Raw genomic sequence first — 18,706 nt, 5'->3', positions numbered from 1 at the left:
CTTCCTTCCTTCCCACCCAAAGGCCGCACCCGGCCCCGCCTCAGTCTTCCCCTGAAATGGCCCAGAGTGAGGCCTACAACCGGCCCTGCCCGTCTTGCACGCTCCTATTGGTCGCCGCGCACGTCAATCTTCCCTCCTCCCTGGGTGGTTGCCCATTGGCGGAGAGGAGGAAGAGGAGGCGGGCTCACGGCAGAGCGTCCGTTGAGGAGATTAAAAAAAGGCAAAAGTCTTGGGCCGCCTCCTTATGCAAGCACCGCCCTCCGCATGCGTCGCTATTGGCAGACGCGGGACGTCAATCAAGGGCAACTCGCGCTCCTATAGGCTGACAGTAATGCGAGTGGGTGTTCCGAGCCTTAGCCGCGGCCGCTCCCTCCCGGCTTGAAACCTCGCTGTTGCCGGTGAGTGAGAGGCGTTGGAGCTGGGACTCTCCAGGAAGGTGTCGGTTGCCGAGCCTAGTCCTCTCACCGCGAGGAACGCGAGCCGCGGAGGAGGCGGAGGCGGAGGCTTTTTCCTCCTGAGTCCGGACTCAGGTACTAAGTCCAGGCCGGGTCTAGTGCGGGCGGGGACGGGAAACGAATAAGATGACGGTTGGCTTTCAGTTTGGCGCCGGCGGGTTGAGGTTCCTGAGGAGGCGGTCGGGTGTGGTTTAACTTCCAGAATCTTTCTTTCTTTCTTTCTTTCAAATGGAGCTTTTACAAAGATCAAATGGAGGACGCTTTCAGGGTGCCTTCCCCGCCATGGAGGACCAGGCACCGCAAAATGGAGGACGTGGCTCAAGAAAAGCTTTTAAAAAAGACATGCAACCCATTCATATAAAGATAAAATGCATGCTTCCTGCTCCAAAATGGAGGACTTCTTGGTATTCCTCCTAGACAGCAAAGGCTGGGAATGTAGGACAGGTCCTGGACATTCCCTTAAAAATGGAGGGCATGGCCACATATAAAAAGCTTTAAAAACATTCATAATAAATGCAAATGCATGCTTCTTAGTCATGCTCCAAAATGAGGACCTTTTCTTTGGAATTCCTCCTAGACAGGAAAGGGGTGGAAATGTAGGACAGGTCCTGGACAAAAAGGAGGACGTCGGGCAGAGTGACTAGATGTCATAGCCTTAAAATGGAGGGCATTCCCTTAAAAATGGAGGGCATGGCCAAACAATAATTTTTAAAAACACTCATAATGAATGCAGACACATGCTTCTTAGTCATGCTCCAACATGGAGGACTTTTTGGGATGGAGGACGTGTCCTGGAAAAGGAGGACGCCTGGTCACTCCTGGGGAGGGGCCACCATTTTGGAGGGAGGCGCCGCCTTTCATCCTTCCATTTCCAGGTGAACCTTTTCTCTTATCTCTTCCCCCCTTTTCCTCTGCTCCCTCCTTCCCTTTCCAAAGGAACAACAACCCTGCAGGGAAGGTCTCAGATCTTAGCCTTTCTCTTCCTTGAGAGCAAAAGGAGCTGATCCCTTGACCTTCCTCCAGGCTGACCAGTTGCTATACCTGCAAAGGAGGACAAGGCCCCACAGAAAATGGAGGACATTCCAGAAAAACGAAGGACGTGGCCAAAGAAAGGCTAAAGGACATTTGTATACATTGATGCTTCTTGGTCATGCTCAAAATGGAGGACCTCTTGGAATTCCTCCTTGGCAGGAAGTTGAAAATGTAGGACATGCCCTGGAAAAGTAGGATGAGTCTGGTCACCCTGGAGAGGGGCTGCCCATGGGGCCTTTTGGAGGGAGGCACCGCCTTCTTATATTTCAGCTTTTATATCTCTGCATGGGGAGCATCCTGCCCAGAGTGACCAGATATCCTCACCGCAAAGGAGGATGAGGCAGCGCTTAATGGAGGGCATTCAAGAAAAATGGAGGACGTGATCAAATAAAAGCTAAAAACACTTAATATAAATGTAAGTTCATGCTTCGAACTCATGCTCAGAACAGAGGACCTTTTGGAATCCCTCCTGGGCAGGAGGTTGCAATGTAGGACATGTCCTGGAAAAGGAGGATGCCTGGCCACCCTGCTCTCCTCCTCCCTGCTTCTTGGGCGATACTGAGTGTCTCCCTTTGGGTTGCAAGTAGAAAACTTATCCAGGGGTAGACATGTTGCAAAGTACAATAACATCCCAAATCCACAGAATGGTGATATCTTTATGGGGGCCACCTAAAATGCACAAAATACATAAGCTTTTGAGTCTCCACACCACTTGAGGTGAGAACAGCTACATCTTGGTAAAATGCAGGTTGATGAGCTAACATCATATTTTTTTCCCCTTCCTGTATGATTTTTTCAATGCCTGAAGGAGAAGCCAGTGGAGCTTTGAAAGCTTGCCTTGTGTATTATGTGCTTTTTGGTTGGCCCCATAAAGGTATCAGTATTTGGTGGGCTTTGGAGGTGGTTGTACTTCCCTTGCAACTGGTTATGCCTGTTTTCTCTTCTCACAACCACGCCTCCATTGCAATGGGGTCTCTCTCCCCAACCTTCCAGGTGAAGAGCGTTCTCTAATCCTCCTAGATTTAGGTCCAAAACACACTGCAGAAACAATCCCACTTTAACTGCCTTGGCTCAGGGCTGGGGAATTTTGGGAACTGTAGTTTTCTGAGACATTGAATCTTTTCTGTCAGAGAGCTCTGGTGCCACAACAAACTTTTAATTCCCAGGATTCCCTAGCACTGAGCCAGGGCAGTTAAAGTGGTCCCAAACTGGATTATTTCCACAGTTTGTTTGGGACTGTGTGTACCAGTGATTCCCAAACTTTGGTCCTCCAGGTGTTTTGGACTTCAGTTCCCCAAATCCCCAGTTACCTTGGCCAATATTCAGGAATGCTGGGAGTAGAAGTCCAGAACACCTGGAGAATCAGTGTTTGGGAATTACATATATTTTAAAAGCTGCTGCTCCCTGGCAAGTAACGGGCAGAGACCGCTTGGCAGCTGTTGGGGCTGCCGCCTGAGTCATGGGCTGACAGTCTGGTTGCAGTAGACATTGCAGTGGGCTTGGCTTCCGCCTGCGGAGCTCGACTTCCTCATTCAGTTGGCTCTGCCTGAGACTCAGCCAAGAGAGGAAGGAGGGAGGGACGGGGCAAGACCAAGCTTGCAAGGATGGATCCTGCAGCTGTCATCCCATGATCAAACCAGACCAAATTCATTCTCTCTCTCTCTTTCTCCAGTTAGCTTTCACTCTCATTTCTGAGGCTGGATGCCACTGCCATTGCTCAGCCAGGTGCTCATCTCATCAGGCAGGGTGATGCAAGCTTAGCTAGGCAGCTCCAGAGTTGTCTGCTGGGCATGGGCACCTTGTTCAGTTCTTTTCACCAATTGAAAAGAATGGAAGTTCGACAGAGGAGTGCTGTTTTGTTAGTTCTCTGCTCCTAAAATAGTGGTTCCCAAACTTTGGTTCCGCAGGTGTTTTGGACTTCACCTTCCAGAATCCATGACTGTTGGTCAAGCTGGCTGAGGCTTCTGGGAGTTGGAAATCCCAAAACTTGAAGGACCAAAGTTTGGGCATTATTATTATTATTATTATTATTATTATTATCCTACTCTTTCCCCAAAACTGGGACTCAAGGCGGCTAGGAATCACTGTCCTAAAAGAAAATATAGAAAATGGAATACTATTTGGGACCTGTTGTTGGGTGCCTTCAAGTTGTTTCTGACTTGTGGCGACTCTTAAGGTGACCGTATCATGGGGTTTTCTTGGCAAGGTTGATTCAGAGGAGGTTTGCTGTTGCCTTTCCCTGAGGCCGAGAGCGTGTGACTTGCTCAAGGTCAACCAGTGGGTCTCCATGGCTGAGTTGGGAATCAAACCCTGGTCTCCAGAGTTGTAGTCCAACACTCAAACCACTACACCACACTATCTCTTGGGGCCTGTTACTTCTAGAATATTCATATTGAACTGTTGCTTTTTATAATTAAAGCAAGTGTGGATTCCTTGTTTTGGTTGAGGGTTGTTGCTCTAATGTTTAAAATCTGGGCCAGCAGTATTGATGGCTAGAATGCTAAGAGATTTCCTTCTTATTCTCACAATGGGCTGAGAGCCAGCATGTTTGTGGGTTAGACTAGGACTCTGGGGGACCCAGGTTTGCATCCCCACTCGGCCATGGAAACCCCACTGCGTGGCCTTGAACAAATAACACTCTCATCCTCAGAGGAAGACAGTGGCAAACCACCTCTTAAGAAATCTTGCCAAAAACATCCCCATGATATCTTTGCCTTCAGGTTGTCATAAGTCAGAAACAACTTGAAGACACACAACAATAACTCAGCCTGTAGGAGCCATGTCTCCACAATTGCCATCCCATTTCTGTTCAGTGTAATCCCTTGTTCATATCAAGACTTAATTCTTGAAAAGGAGAGGCCAGCGCCCGTTACCTTTTTCGTCATTGTCTACTTCTTTTGTTCTATGCTTCAACATGCGTTTCCTTTCTGAATCTTTAGAAGTTTGTTTACAAGCCTGTTGATAGTGACATCATCCTTGTAAGGATAATTGTATTTCTTAATACACAGGACTGTCTTGCCAGCATCTCTTAGAAATGTGGTATCCAAAATGCATTTAGGATTTTTAGGGTTTTGTGCATCATACTTGTGTGCTGCTGACAAATAAAACAGGAGTGTCTTGAATCTGTAAAATATGACAACTGAGCTGACTACAAAGAGACCTTGTATTTATATAATTGTGTTTCTTTCTCAGATAATTCTCTTCCGCACTGCCTCAGTAAACTGGTAGTTGCACCTGAACAGTTTTGCCGAAGCTGCTCTGTGAATTATATGCGGAAAAGGATATTGTGGTTAAAGGCTAGAAGCATCTGCCCTTCTTGTTGCAGGAGAGACTAGTTTGTAAATGTTGCTTCTTGGATTAACTTACTTCTGTAACTCTTCTTTTTAAAAATGCGGTTTCTCCCCTTAAGCATAGGTGTGACGCAACTGACTCCAAAGTAACAACTGCGTAATCAGTTACTGCTTGTACAAAGATATGTTCTGACTTACTCACCAGGTGAAAAATGGCTGTAGTTACTTATCTTTGCCACTCTAGTGAAAATGGCTGCATAGGCTAATACTGTCTGACTCATGTACTTGCTTTTGCTGTCCGGAACTATGGCACAGTACTTGCATATTCAACAAAAATTAAATAATTGGGGAAGTTTCACCAAATTTTTGAGTAAACAGTTTGTAAAGCCAACATAATTAGCCTGGGATTGGAGTTGCTCATATATACTGATGGCTGATATGACCTGACATGTTTTTAGTTACATGCTACCTCCTTGCTGCTACTTTTTCTGAGTCAAGGTAGTACTATAGATATATAAGATCCTTAGGCACGCCTTAATCTTTTGGTTGATGAGGGACAATACAAAGCCTATGTTTAGATGCTCTGTGTCTGTGTGTGTGTGTCTATATATATATAGAGACAGAGACACGGAGGCAGGGGGGCGGGGGGGCCCTCAAGTGTCCTGTCAACTTACAGGGGTTCACAATGATGACTGTGTTACTCTGTCACTGGGATATTAGTGAGACATCTTTCTTGCTAATGGTAGGTAATAAATAGAGGTCACCAGACAGGTGTTAATACTTCACTATGTGCCCATGTCGATGCAGCTAGTATCTTGATGTCAGCCTACTTTCTGAAGCCCTAGAAATGGTATTGAAACATTTACAATACAAGTTATGCATGCCCAAATTTATGATTGAGGGCATTAAAATAGTTGTTTGAATCATTCTTGCTAAAACATTTGGGTTTGGGGAAAACACACATAGAGTTGTGCTTCACCCTAGAAACTTTATCACTTGGAATAAAAATGTAATATTGTTTTTTGTTTAAACCAGAAGAGCAGAAGCTACTGATACAATCCCTGCCTGCATTTCTTTTTTTAAAAAGAGAGTTAATTTGAAACCAAGAAGCATGTCGTGAGTGTACAAGCATTTCCACTTAAGATAAATTTTCTACTGTCTCTAAAGATACCCTTTTTGCACAATATGCAAACCTTGCTTAATTTACTGTACTAATTGTTAGTAGCTGTGGAACTACTACCCCCCGCCCCCAAAATTACTGTTTTTCATGGACCACTGTTAGTCCTGGTATTTTGACTTTAATATAAGGATGGATGTGAAGAGACAGGAGCAAATAAATTCTCAACATAGTTATGGAAGTCTAATTTTGGTATATACTTCTGTAATGTTTCAGTTTTCCCTGTGCATGTAACACCCTTTCTTTCCATTTGCCTGCCATGTAAGGAGCTCATTTTAATTTCAAATGTGACTCCCTTGAAAGTCACAGGACTCTTCAGTTAAGAGAAACACTTGGAGATTTTAATATTGTATAGTACTGTTACAAGTGTTGTTGAAGACATAGTCTGGAAAGCATGCTGGATCTCTTCCCCCTCCAACATGTACTACTTGAGTTACTTGACTGTTAAAGTGTTCACGTATTTATTGCAGAGAACCAAATCTGAAGTGGATACTTCTCATAGGAGTATAGCTTGATGAACTTTGTGGCTTTACTGATGCATTATCTTAATAACTGCATGCCTGGTAGAAAGTATAGTCCACAGTCAGTTCTCCCAAAAGCCTGCAGTGAACAAATGAAAAGTTGTTCAGCTTGTGCGGTAGGGATGCTAGACTTTCTTTTGGAAACAGTCTAGTGTGCCTTATGTGGTGCTACATGAAAGAGACCTTGACTTGGCACTATGGGCCTTGGGGGCATGACCATGCTTCTGCTTGGAGAGGGTGCTTAAAGCCCCCAGCATGGGTGGATGCTGTACTTATACCCATTTGTATTCCAAACACTATATCTCTCTCTCTCCCTTTGCAAATTACAGTAATCTTTATAAGATGAAAAACATATTTGACTAGAAGCTGGCATTGAAGGGGAGTGTCTTGGCCTCTTGTTATAGAGAGCAGTGCTTGCCCAAAACTGTGTTATTGTTTGGAGTACTTGGAGGTTGCCAGAGCAGAATAATGCAAATATTTCTCTTTGGAGTGTGTGTTTTGCACCTGCCAGTATACCGGCCTTTTGGGAAATGCACTGGTAAGTGGGGAAATGTTTCATGGGACTTATTTTTATCAGTTTCTGCAAGACAGAAATGATTGCAGGTACTCTGTCACATGCTTTCAGTGTGACTTAATTCTAATATGTGAGGAAATATGCCTTATGATTCTTGATCTTTTCTCAAACCCAACTTTTAGTGTCTGACTATATATATGAGTAGAAATTTGAGTCTCCTCTATCTGTGCCTGATTGGAATAAAATCTCCCATTGGAACTATGGATAAAATATCTGGGCCCATCCTGTAAAACAATTTATTTCTTATGAAGGAATAGTTCAGATAATGTAGTAACTCCTTATATAACTTTGTCACTTGAATAGAGAGCAGTGTAGATCTCCTGTAAGAGGATGCTGTTTTTACAGATACAACTCTTCTTGTTGTTGTTGTTGTGTGCATGCCTCCAAGTCAGTTTTGACTTATGGCTCATAACAAGGTGATTTTTCCTGTTTATGGCATAAGAAGGATAAATAGCCTAGATCAGCCTTTTTTCTTCTCTCATCATTCTTAACTATTAATCACAGTTCTAGCCCAAAATATCTGGAGAGGGCACCAGGTTGGGGAAGATATAGGTATGTTGTTTATATACCAATGACTACTTTTGTGTGATGTGTGTCTTCTCTGATGTCTGTTTGGTGTGAGTAGCTCATATGTCTGGAGGTGGAACTGCTAATAGCTAAATATCCTAAAGGTACCAGATCCTGTAAGCAAAGCAGGGCCAGCCCTGGTGAGTCCTTAGATGAGATCCACCAACAAATACTAGGTGCTGTAGCTATATTTGAGAGGATCATGAAACTGGCAAAACCTCTTCTGAGTACAGTATTCCTTTCTAAAGGAAACAGTGTGAAAAATTCATGGGCTCATCATAAGTTGACAGGTGACTTGAAGGTATACATGCGTAGGCATACACACAAAATAGTAGTAAATTTTCTCCAGCGTTGCTTGGGATGATGAATCGAAGGTAACCTTACTTTCCACAAGATATATATGGCTTTTCTGTTGCAAAATTGTATAGAAATGAGTAGCTAACTATTTTATGGCAAGGGTGGCAACTTGTAGCCTTCAAATGTTCTTGAATTATTTTCTCTGGTCATTGGCCTTGCTGATTGCCGATGATGTGAGTTGGAATCCACCAACATCCAGAGAGCATCAGGTTACCCACCTCTTTTATGGTAAGTTACAGAGACAGACATCTTTAGAATGTAACCTCAGTGCTATTCATCTATGTAACATCGTTGCAGGATCATGACAGAGCTACATTTGCTCCAAAGCATATGGCTAGGCCTCATCCTTTCTTTAAGCTTAGTATCTTACAAATGATGCTTCTTCTACCTATTTTAAGGACATCATAGAATTTGCAAGTTGCTTATTTTGTTTTCTAAGTCTGATCAAGGCATGTGATACTGCCTCTACTGCCAAGATCCTGGTCCATGCCTTAATTATCTCACGACTTGATTACTGTAACATCCTCCTGGCTGGGCTTCCTCTTTCTCACCTCCGTCCTTTAATCTCTGTTCAGCATTCAGCTGCATGCATTATCACTTCCACCCACCGCTCTGACCACATCTCTCCTGTGTTGGCATCCCTTCACTGGCTCCCTCTCCCTTTCCGCATTCAGTATAAGCTCCTGCTGTCGACATTTAAAGCCCTCCATGGACTGGCCCCTCCTTACTTATCAGACCTTCTTTCTTCTCACCTTCCCACTCGGGCCCTCCGTTCTGGTAGTCAAGGTCTGCTGTCTCAGCCCAGGATTTCCTCTGCCCCTTCCCGGATTTGCCCCTTTTCACTCACTGCCCCTCACTCCTGGAACCTTCTTCCCCCACAAGCAAGAGCCATCACTTTTTTAACCAGCTTCAAAACGGAGTTGATAACCATCCTGTTCAGAGAAGCCTTCCAAGGCATTGCATAATTGTCGCTTACTATTTGATGTTCTTTTGGTGCCTGTTTATCAAACCATTTCCTGTATTGCTATATACTGTATATGTATTATCCTACTTGAGAGTATGTATTTTCCCTGGAAGAAGATTAACCATCCATTATGAAGCCAATCCCTCCCTCCAGTCCATCTGCCTTGGTCCAGGCCTCGGAGGTAGAGAGGAACTGCTGGACCTCTTACCCTTTCCCTCCACCACTCCCTTCTCCTTCTGTGTCATGTCTTTTTAGATTGTAAGCCCGAGGGCAGGGAACCATCTAACTAAAAAGATTGCAAGATTGCATGTACAGCGCTGTGTAAATTTACAGTGCTTCATAAATAAAGGATAATAATAATAATAATAATAATAATAATAATAATAATAATAATAATGTGGTACTATGCTGTGAGGAAAGCCAATTAAATGGGCTGTTGATATGCCTTTTGGGCATGTGTTATCAGTTAGCTAAGGCTAACTAAGGGATTCCAATGGCTGAAAACCCTGCTAAACTTGCTAATGTTCTAAGGAAGCATCTTACGTAGTTCATCTGCAAGTGCCATCCTTATAGAAGTGTGCTGTGTCATAACAAAGCAGATTTTTTCTCTGGTGATGCCCCATTTATGGAAGTCTCCACCCCAAATTGTTTCTGTGTCTAAATCAATCCTGTTATAGTCCTTTATTTGTCAGCTATTTTAAGTTGTGTAATGATGAAAGCCTGTTGTTTTATAGCTGCTACTTCATAAAGTTGTTATGCTGTGGTTTTATTGTACTTCATAATGTTTTGTGGTACAAACATATTATTTATATGTGTTCACTGCCCTGGAATCTATTAGATTAAGATGGGAATCCTTTTAATGCAGAATGGCAGTGTAACTATGCCAGTTTAGTCAGTGATGGCAGGAGGGAAAAGGCCATGGGCACAGACAGCAGCCATGAAGGAAGACATTACAGAAATAGGCTTCCTGAAGCCATCAAATTTTCCCTACCTTTCCCTGCCATTGCTGTGTGTCTCTGGAAAAAGTACTACCAGTAGTATATTGCACTAATACTAATCGCATTCTGATCTACGGTACTCAGTTTCAGTAAACTGAGTTAATGAAATGTACTATTTTAGAGACAATTTTAAAAGATTGAATTGAAACAAAGGCAAAAGAAAGAAGTCTTAGTGATGGTTGTAATTGTAAAATAAAGTTCATCTTGAGATGCAAGTGTTACTTAAGTGTGCTAGCATTATGTTTTTACCATAAGTAAACAAATTGGGTCTTAATAGGAAACATTGATTCTAGACAAATGAACTGTTTCCTTGGTTGATGGGCTGAAATCAGAGCTTTCCTTTGTCAAATGTGACAGCAGTTTCCTGTTTGTTTCTTGGTTGATGTTCAAGTTCTATGTGATACTAGTCATTCAGTATAAACCATGTAGAGACAGAGGCAAAGGTTGGGCAGTACTTCTCTGAAGACTTTGCTAGGTGACTTTGGCTGGGGAAAATATTTGGGGAGAAGAGCTGCAGGGAAACTAAATCAAGGAAGGGTTTGACCTCTTTGATCTCTGTGTACTTTCTTCTTCATTATTTATATATGTTGAGCAACTCCTTGCTTAAATCCCAATAACTGTTGGCCAGTCATCACCAAGGGGCCCTGAGGGACTGTTACTCACATTAGGGAGAGACATAACTTTAGTAACTAACACGTTTGAAAGTATGTTTTGAAGTTTTAGTCGGCTTGGGAATGTAGTCATCCTAAGTAGCTTAGTAATTGAGCCATTTTTCCTGTTCCTTACAACTGTGAAATTCCTTTGAGGAGCGTGATGCTATATTTTCTGCACTATGCTGTAGAGCTTATTCCCAGTATTGTAGAGCATGTTAAAGTCGAGACTTAAGATAGTTAACACAGACAAGGCATTTTAGTTTTATTTCATTGCTGAAGCAAGAAGGTTGTGGATTTTACAGTCTAGAGCAGTAGTTCTCAGCCTTCCTAATGCAGTTTAATACAGTTCCTCATGTTGTGGTGACCCCCAGCCATAGAGGAGCGGTGTCTTGGTTCCTAAGACAATCAGAAATATGTGTTTTCTGGTGGTGTTAGGCGACCCCTGTGAAAGGATTGTTCGACCCCCCCCCCAAAGGGGTCGCGACCCACAGGTTGAGAACCGCTGGTCTTGAGGTTTTATTCTGTATGAGCTCTCTATTGATTTGAGAATGGCACTGTTGAGAATATGTATTGTTCAGATTACCGTTGTCTGTGCATCCAATGTGCACTGATTTGCTCCTTGTTTGCTACATCGTGTTTGGACTTGGGTACCACCTACGTTTTAGGAGAGTAATGGTGGAACATGGGGAAGCGTGGTGTGAAGTGGATAGCTAACATCCCTAAGTAAATTATTGCAAGACTGTTTTCAAGTCACATAGAGTGATATACCTGTATTTACGCTTAACATGTTGCCTGGCACTTCTGCATTCAGTGAAGTGGATTGTAATCCACAAAACATTATGCTGAATGAAGATTTGTTAACATTAAAGGTATCACAAGAGTTCTGGTTGTTCTACTTGCCACAGCAAGCCATTTTTGTTAAATATTCATTGATCAGAATACTAAAAACAAAGGTTATGTGAATGGAAAATCTTAAACACTGTTAGGAACAAGGCTAGAACTTGTGTAAGGCAATTCATGGGTTCTTGTGAGACAGTGGTAACCTGAGAAGGAAGATGAGTCCTACCTGTTCACTATGTCATGCTGTTCCTTGCAGTCCCTGTTTCCATCTGCTCTTCTTCTGTCCAAGGCCTGAGATCAGACTGGGAGCAGCTGATAGCGAAAACTGTTTGTGGAAGGGAGGGAGCATGTCCTGACCTCTCTTTGCTTCTTTGCTGGAAATCACTTAGTCCATCTTTCTATATACTATTGAGATGATGGTTTCTGTTCAAAGACACTCAGTTGCCACCGTTGTATGTCTTTCCAAGTCCAGCAACCATGTAACCATATATATTCTCATGTCTGGACAAGAAAGAGAAGTTTAGGAAGGATTTCAATGAAGAGTTAGTCCTGCAGACATGATAACTCAAGCTGATGCAGATTGTGAAGCCTGTACAAGGAGAATAGGTAGATAGTGGTGATAAGATGGGAAAGAAAACAGCCTTGGCAATTGGTATAGCCACCTGTGGACCAGTAAGAGTGTTTTGTTACTGATACTGCTGTTTGAGCTCTTGTGTTTAAAGACAGGAGGGAGGCCACACTCTTTATTCAACCATTGCAGGCAGTGTCCTGTACTGTCTTAAAGATCCTATTGCCTGGGGAGACATGGTGAACTCTACACCAAACCCTTTGAGCAGCATGGATGGACCATAGTTTCCAAAACTACTGCTGTTGTCTTAAAGCAGGATTACAGTACTGAGTGGTCATGAAGAATGTGTTTTCCCTCTGGAATGTTTTCCTTGTGGGCATGCTGTCCTTTCCTCTGCTGAGCAGGCATATACTGCACACATAGTAATAAGAAACAACAGTCTCAGAGAGCATGCTGTGCTAGATTTAGCTTGCTATAAGATATATTCAAACTTTCAGTTATTGGGTTGCTGCCAGTTGAGCTTAAGTGTTCTAAAGATGGTTTGAAACTAATAACTGCCCCTCCTCGCCCCCTTTCTGAACACAAGATGCTATTTCCATGCAGCAGTTCCTGTACTCAGTAAGCTGGGTAATTAATATCAGCTTCTCTCAAGTGAAACGTGTCCTAGGCCTAACTCTACAATTAGTTCATAATAGGAGGAGTGGCCCACTGCTTTCACATTCTCTTGGCCTTTTCTGCCCCTGCCAAATATACGTTTGTGGTGGAGCCTCTGTGTTATTACTGTACAAGTTGCTTCAAGAAGTGGTGTACAGCAATGCTTCTCAGGCTATCTGATCTGGTGGACCAGCAGTTTTTTCTTCTTCTTCAGTGTTCCAGGGACTGGTATCACATTTGTGCCCATTGACTACAATTATTTCCTACAAACTGTCTGCAGATCAGCAGCTGATGAGCTGGCAGTGGTCCGAGGGTCACCACTTTAAGTAGCACTGGTATATGGCATTCCCTCCTGTAGTGACAGGAGGAGAATTGTAGGTTTTTATGGGGGGAAATTGTTCATAACAAAGTGAACTACAGTGGTGCCTCGGGTTACGAAATTAATTCGTTCCGCGGCCGCTTTCGTAACCCGAAAAGCCTTCGTAAGCCGAATTGCCATAGGCGCTAATGGGGAAAAGCCGCGTTTCGTGCGAAAAAGCCGAAAAAAGCACCAAAAATTTTCTTCGTATCCCGAAAAAACATTCGTAACCCGGAACAATGATTTCCTATGGGATTTTTTCGTATCCCGAAAATTTCGTAACCTGGGTATTTCGTATCCCGAGGTACCACTGTAGTACACCTAACTTTGCTAGCTTTTAATACAAAGTATTGTACCTTGTCAAAAGTTGTACCCCTGTCACCTTCCCCCATTTTAGGCTAGGTACACAAAGTAATTTGCAAGGGTATAGCACAAGAACATGTAGTGATGCTTCAGCTCTTCTGTTAGCTGGTACCCCAGTTTGGGTAGACCATTCCTGTCATGTGTTCTTCTCTTGTTTAGGGACTTTTCTCTGCAAATGGCATACAAAGGCTAGTAATGACATGTTCTGCAGGCTAATGATTTTCCAACTCTATAGTACCCTCTTATTCATAAAAAAATCTACTAACTTGAAATGTTACTGTTTTGTACCCAGCATCTACTGTTCTATGCATCACTTACTTATATAGCACCTAATATATGCTATGTAGGGGGTTGAGGTATTGTCTTTAGGTCTGCAAATGGAAAAAAAAACAACAATAGAAAATCCATGGGTTGGAGAATGAAGGAAATTCCATCAGATGAGAGAGGAAAAAGAGGAAACATAGAATGCACTAGCTTAACCTGAGAATAAGAAAGAAAAAAGCAAATCCCAAATAATATAATGTACATAAAAATGTTTTTAATGAGTTTTCTTGGGAGTCGTAGACACATTCAGAAATCTGATGAAAGTTATGAACTTTCCTCCCAAGCAAAATACAGATAATGATATACACAGAGAATATTACATATAGTTTATTCTATTGCATTGGAAATGGATTCATTTGTAATCTAGAATTAAAAAATTACAATGAATACTTAAATTTAAAAATTTTACCTTAAAATTCACTGACAGGAAATTTTTAAAGTAATAGGATGGAAAATGGCAGTTTGGGTCCCATAGTAAGGGAAAAGGTAGTATATAGATAAAAATGAATGGGGAGAAATGCATATTTTGCTCCCGTTTGGAGTAAAATGGAATTGTAAGTATAAGAATAATTCTTTAATTCTCTGCAGGATTATGCATTCTTGGGGACCGTGGCTTTCATAGAACAAAGTGTAAAACATCATTTCCAGATTCTGACCCTTCACTAAATGAACATGTGGAAGTATCCACAAAAGGCTTAGGCTGGATCCTTTGTTCATATTGGCCTAAAATGACTAAGCTAAGTTCTGTACCTACCAATATAGAAAATGTGGGGACACTTGTGTAACTGCACAGATTCAAAAGAAATACAGCCAGCCCTCCTTATCCACAGACTTTTTATCCACAGATTCAAGCATGCACAGCGTGGAAATAGTTTCTAGAAATACCAGTGCAATGCACCATTCTATTTAGTGGGATTTGAGCATCCACAGATTTTGGTATCCACAGGGGTTCCTGGAACCAAATCCCAGCAGATACCAAGGGTTTTTTGAAGTTTTAAGTGAAGTATGGAAATTGGCTCTTTCATTGACAAATAGCTGCTTGGGCTTCCTACAGTAGCTGTAAAACTTGCTTTTTACACCTTGAAAACAGTATGTTGTTCATTTGATTCACCTTGACATTTGCAGCCCCACTGTGGAAGTTCATTGTGTATTCTGAAGTTGGCATGTAGTAGTAAAGAGTTTCCTAGCTTAAGAATGTTTCTGTATTGTAGAAAAAGGCTTTAAGCCAGAGCTTTTGTATTATAGAAGAAGGCTTCAAGCCAGATAGACTGTCCTCACTTAGTTGGAAGAAAGTCCCACTAAATTCAGGAAGTTTACTAATGAGTAGATAAGTCTTAAGATTAGACTGCATATGAAATATTCACATATGTTGTTTTTTAGTTTGCTGTGAGGCTCCAACAGTTGAAATCTGCATTTACATCTTCTACTGAGATAAAACAGTGGCTATGTTGAATTCAATAATGATATACACATATTGGTAGCATGTCTCAGAGGCTTCCCTAGGCACACTCCCCCCCCCCCCCCCCAAAATGGGAGGCATTGATTCTGGAACTTTCTGAGAGCAAAAAATCTGATCAACCTGTGAGTTGTGGTGTCTTCCAGTAGCAAAAGGGTCTAAATAATTGGAGATCCACTCTGTTTAAATGTGATGGGGAAATACATTAAAAATTACAGTTGACTTAAGATGTGCAACATTAGAGGTGGAAACGTGGACTTTTCCTAGAGAATGTTCTGACTCTTGTTAGAAAATGGCCTTCACAGCATGTTCCTTTTGCCTTCACAGATGTCTTCAGTTGCCTTGAACTCATTTTTGCTTTGCATCATTGCCAACAGGATATTGCTAATCTGAGTGCCTCTCATTTTGTAATTTCAAAAGTCAAGGAGTGCAATGCTGTATTTGTCATTTCAGTTAATGACAACCTTCTAACCTTCGTACCTGCAGCAAAGCTTTCTGTTCTGTGTCACAGAACAGAAAGGAATACCAGTAAGCCTTTTCCTAGTGCGTCACCAAGTAGTCACTGTTGGAGTGAATTATACACAGATATGCTACAAATCGATGCCCCCAAAAAGGTGACAACATGGCTGTTATACGTAGATGGGAGATACTGTAATAGCTGTATTTTTGTCACTGTCTCTAACACATTGAAAAGCTGTAGAAACTTCTAGATTAATCTCTTTCTTCAAGTAATTTGCATGCTTGAGATGGAGAGAGCAACTGTCAGTAATGTTGTTTCCAGGGGACCCAGCCACCTAGGAAAGCAACTGAAAAGGGTTCTGGGTAATAACCTTTCTATGCATGATCATGCAGTTTAAACACTTTACACCTTGTTTAACCTTATGTTGCCTTTACCAGTTAGGCAGCATCTGCTGTATTATTAAACCTTATGGACATTTTTCTGTATTTGTGAAAACCATGCTTGGGTGACTTGGGAAAAGGGTGCTTAGTTTTGGTAACAGCACTAAATATAACTCAAGAAACTACTTTATTCTAACAATTACAATACAAACATCAGTAGGACTGCTCTTACTACAGAGTTCATGTTTGATTTGAGTACCAGTTGCTTAGGCCCTGTTTGGGCCTGTAGCTTTCATTTTCAAGAAAGCTAGACGGATTCTTTAAAAATTCCAAACTAGATTTTTTTAATGGGCATTTTTCCTGGAAAAGGAGGTTATAACCACAACAGAAAAGGTTATTGTCTTTCTGTTCTCCAGCAACATGCCTGGGACATGTTACGAAGTTACCAATTTGCAGGAGTCTGTGAAATGTGTAGCAGGAAACATTTCATAGTTTAATATTCCTTGGAAACATTCAGGTACTTTACTCTAGTTATTCTGGGGTAGATTTTCCTCTTAAGCAGCCGTGCCACTTAAACTCCTAATATGCTGACCATTGGCCAAATCCCAAAAGCAGTTCTGTGGCCAGTGATAAAAATTGGGTGTGGTACAAATTGTTCTGGAGAAATAAATGTAAGGCAGGGCGTGCCATTTTCCTGATTCTTCTAAAACCTAGACCTGGGCTTCTCTGCCATTAGCTTTCTAGATATTTTGGACTTCAACTGAACACTGGCCCTACTGACTGGGGCTGTTGTTAGCTGAGGTCCAAAACCTCTGGAAGGACAAAGGTTGAGACCTAGATGAAGCATCCTTTTCAAATGGCACTCTTATTCTGGACAGCCAGTATTCCTGATTAATAGTAAAGGTTCAGGGAACAAGCAGCAAGGTGATTTTATTTCACATCATTTACAATGACACATCATGTACAAAAGCTTCAGAAAATGAGATTTAGAATATAGTCTCCTCCACAAATCCATGGTTCAGATTCTTTATACTGTATTCACTTACCAAATTCTCTGAAACATTTGGAACTTGTAGAAAAATTAATGTAGATTTGTGGGAAAAAGCCCTCACCCATATTCAGTGGACATCTTCTCCCAGAGTTCCCTAATGTATGATATGAGTGTCACTGTGCAAGGGATCTTGGTATAATTGAAAGGAATTTGTATATGGAGGGTAGACTGATAAGCTAAAGATTGTGGTTCAAATCTCTAGATTGTACAGTCCCACACAAATTGTGCTGAATTCATATAAAAGAGGGCTTATGTATGACGTTCTGAAGCATATTATGTCTGAGTCAGGTGTTTACCAAATCTTTCTATAGGATTGAGATATGTGACATGCGGTTTACCATATTTAGAGTTCTATATGAAATGAAGTAAGGGATGGGCTAGAAAAGTATCAGTTCTGTGTTTCTAGGCAATATCTCCCTATCAAGTGTGGGTATTTTGAACTCTCTTCCTACCTGTTTTTGCTGCTCCTTTAAACTTCACCAGTCTAGCATGTACTTTTTGTAAAATGGTGACAGCTCATTTGTCCTTTTCCTCTATTGCTTGTTGGGTCCATTATTGGACTTTTGTGCCCTATTTCATTTTGTTTGTTGGTGAAGAAGATATGGAAAGCTCCCTAGAACCTGATGCCATGGTGTATGAACCAGATCACTTAGGCTGAAAGTATTTGTTTTTAATGCAGTTCAGTTTGACAGGTATAATAATGTAAACTTCTTTGTTGGCTGTGTGATTCTCTGAAATGGGTTATCCTGTATATGAGCACTGCATAATTCAGAACCTTCCAGAATTACATAAGCTTTTTGGCAGTAGCCCTACCCATTTCCAGCGCCTCTATATAAGGGGCTTCACTCCAAAACCGCCAGTTCCTTTTTTTTGTCTACTGCTGCAGCAGCATTGGTAGGAACCATGCTGCTCTGTTTTGTTAGTCTTCATTGGCTGATTCTGGCCTGTTTGCTTTTGGCTTTGGCAGTTGTTGGCACCAGCGTACAAAGTCCTGCATGCCCTTTGGGCTATTTCTGCTGCTGGCATTTCTTAAGATGTTTGTCTTGTGTATACTGCTAAAATCTTAGGAGGGACATTTAAATATTTTCAATGCCTTGGTGAAGCTTATGTGGTTGCCTCTTGTGCCCACTGCAAATTCTGTGCATCTCAGGCCAGATGGAAGGAAGAGTTGCATTTGAAAGCACTCCTTTATGAACAGACCCTCAACCCTCAAATGCTATCTGGTTGGCTTTTGGGATCAATTGGTATGGAACAGACAGAGAACTTTGATATCAAAGTCTTTCACAGCTTCACCTGCATTCCTTTCAACTGGATTCTCTATGCGCCCTCTGGCAAGCATCCATAGGAGAAGTCAGTATCTGTACTGGCCAGCCTACTAAATCTGCTGCCTAGGCATCCTAGGGGAAAAGGTGGAATATAAATCAAACAAATAATCAGGCAATAAGGTTTAACTATGCTCCAGACCTGTAGTTTTAAAGAAAGTATACATTTCAGCTTATACTATAAAAGCCAGCCATCTGGGGTACCTTAACAAGTACCTTGTCCTTTCACTTCAAAGTTGCGGAGAACTACTGAAGCAGCCAAGAGGCTTTGGATACATGACCAACCTGGTGCAGAACTCAGAACTGGAAGGAGTTTGTGTAAAAATGGTTAATTGATTATGC

The 18,706-nt window shown here is 41.9% G+C and overlaps 1 protein-coding gene across 1 annotated transcript in view; it reads left to right on the top strand.

Annotated features, from left to right (window-relative positions):
• The first annotated feature begins 347 nt into the window (after nt 1–347).
• Nucleotides 348–18,706, top strand: part of MYH9 (myosin heavy chain 9) — a 90,131-nt gene continuing 71,772 nt past the window's right edge. The window contains exon 1 of the mRNA XM_042467241.1: nt 348–530. The gene's annotated coding sequence lies outside the window, so the exon portion shown is untranslated. The remainder of the gene's footprint in view (nt 531–18,706) is intronic.

The sequence above is a fragment of the Sceloporus undulatus genome, chromosome 5, assembly GCF_019175285.1.
Source record: "Sceloporus undulatus isolate JIND9_A2432 ecotype Alabama chromosome 5, SceUnd_v1.1, whole genome shotgun sequence".
NCBI classification, from domain to species: domain Eukaryota; kingdom Metazoa; phylum Chordata; class Lepidosauria; order Squamata; family Phrynosomatidae; genus Sceloporus; species Sceloporus undulatus.
The sequence above is the reverse complement of the archived record's forward strand: the minus strand, read 5'-3'. Positions and strand labels throughout refer to the sequence as shown.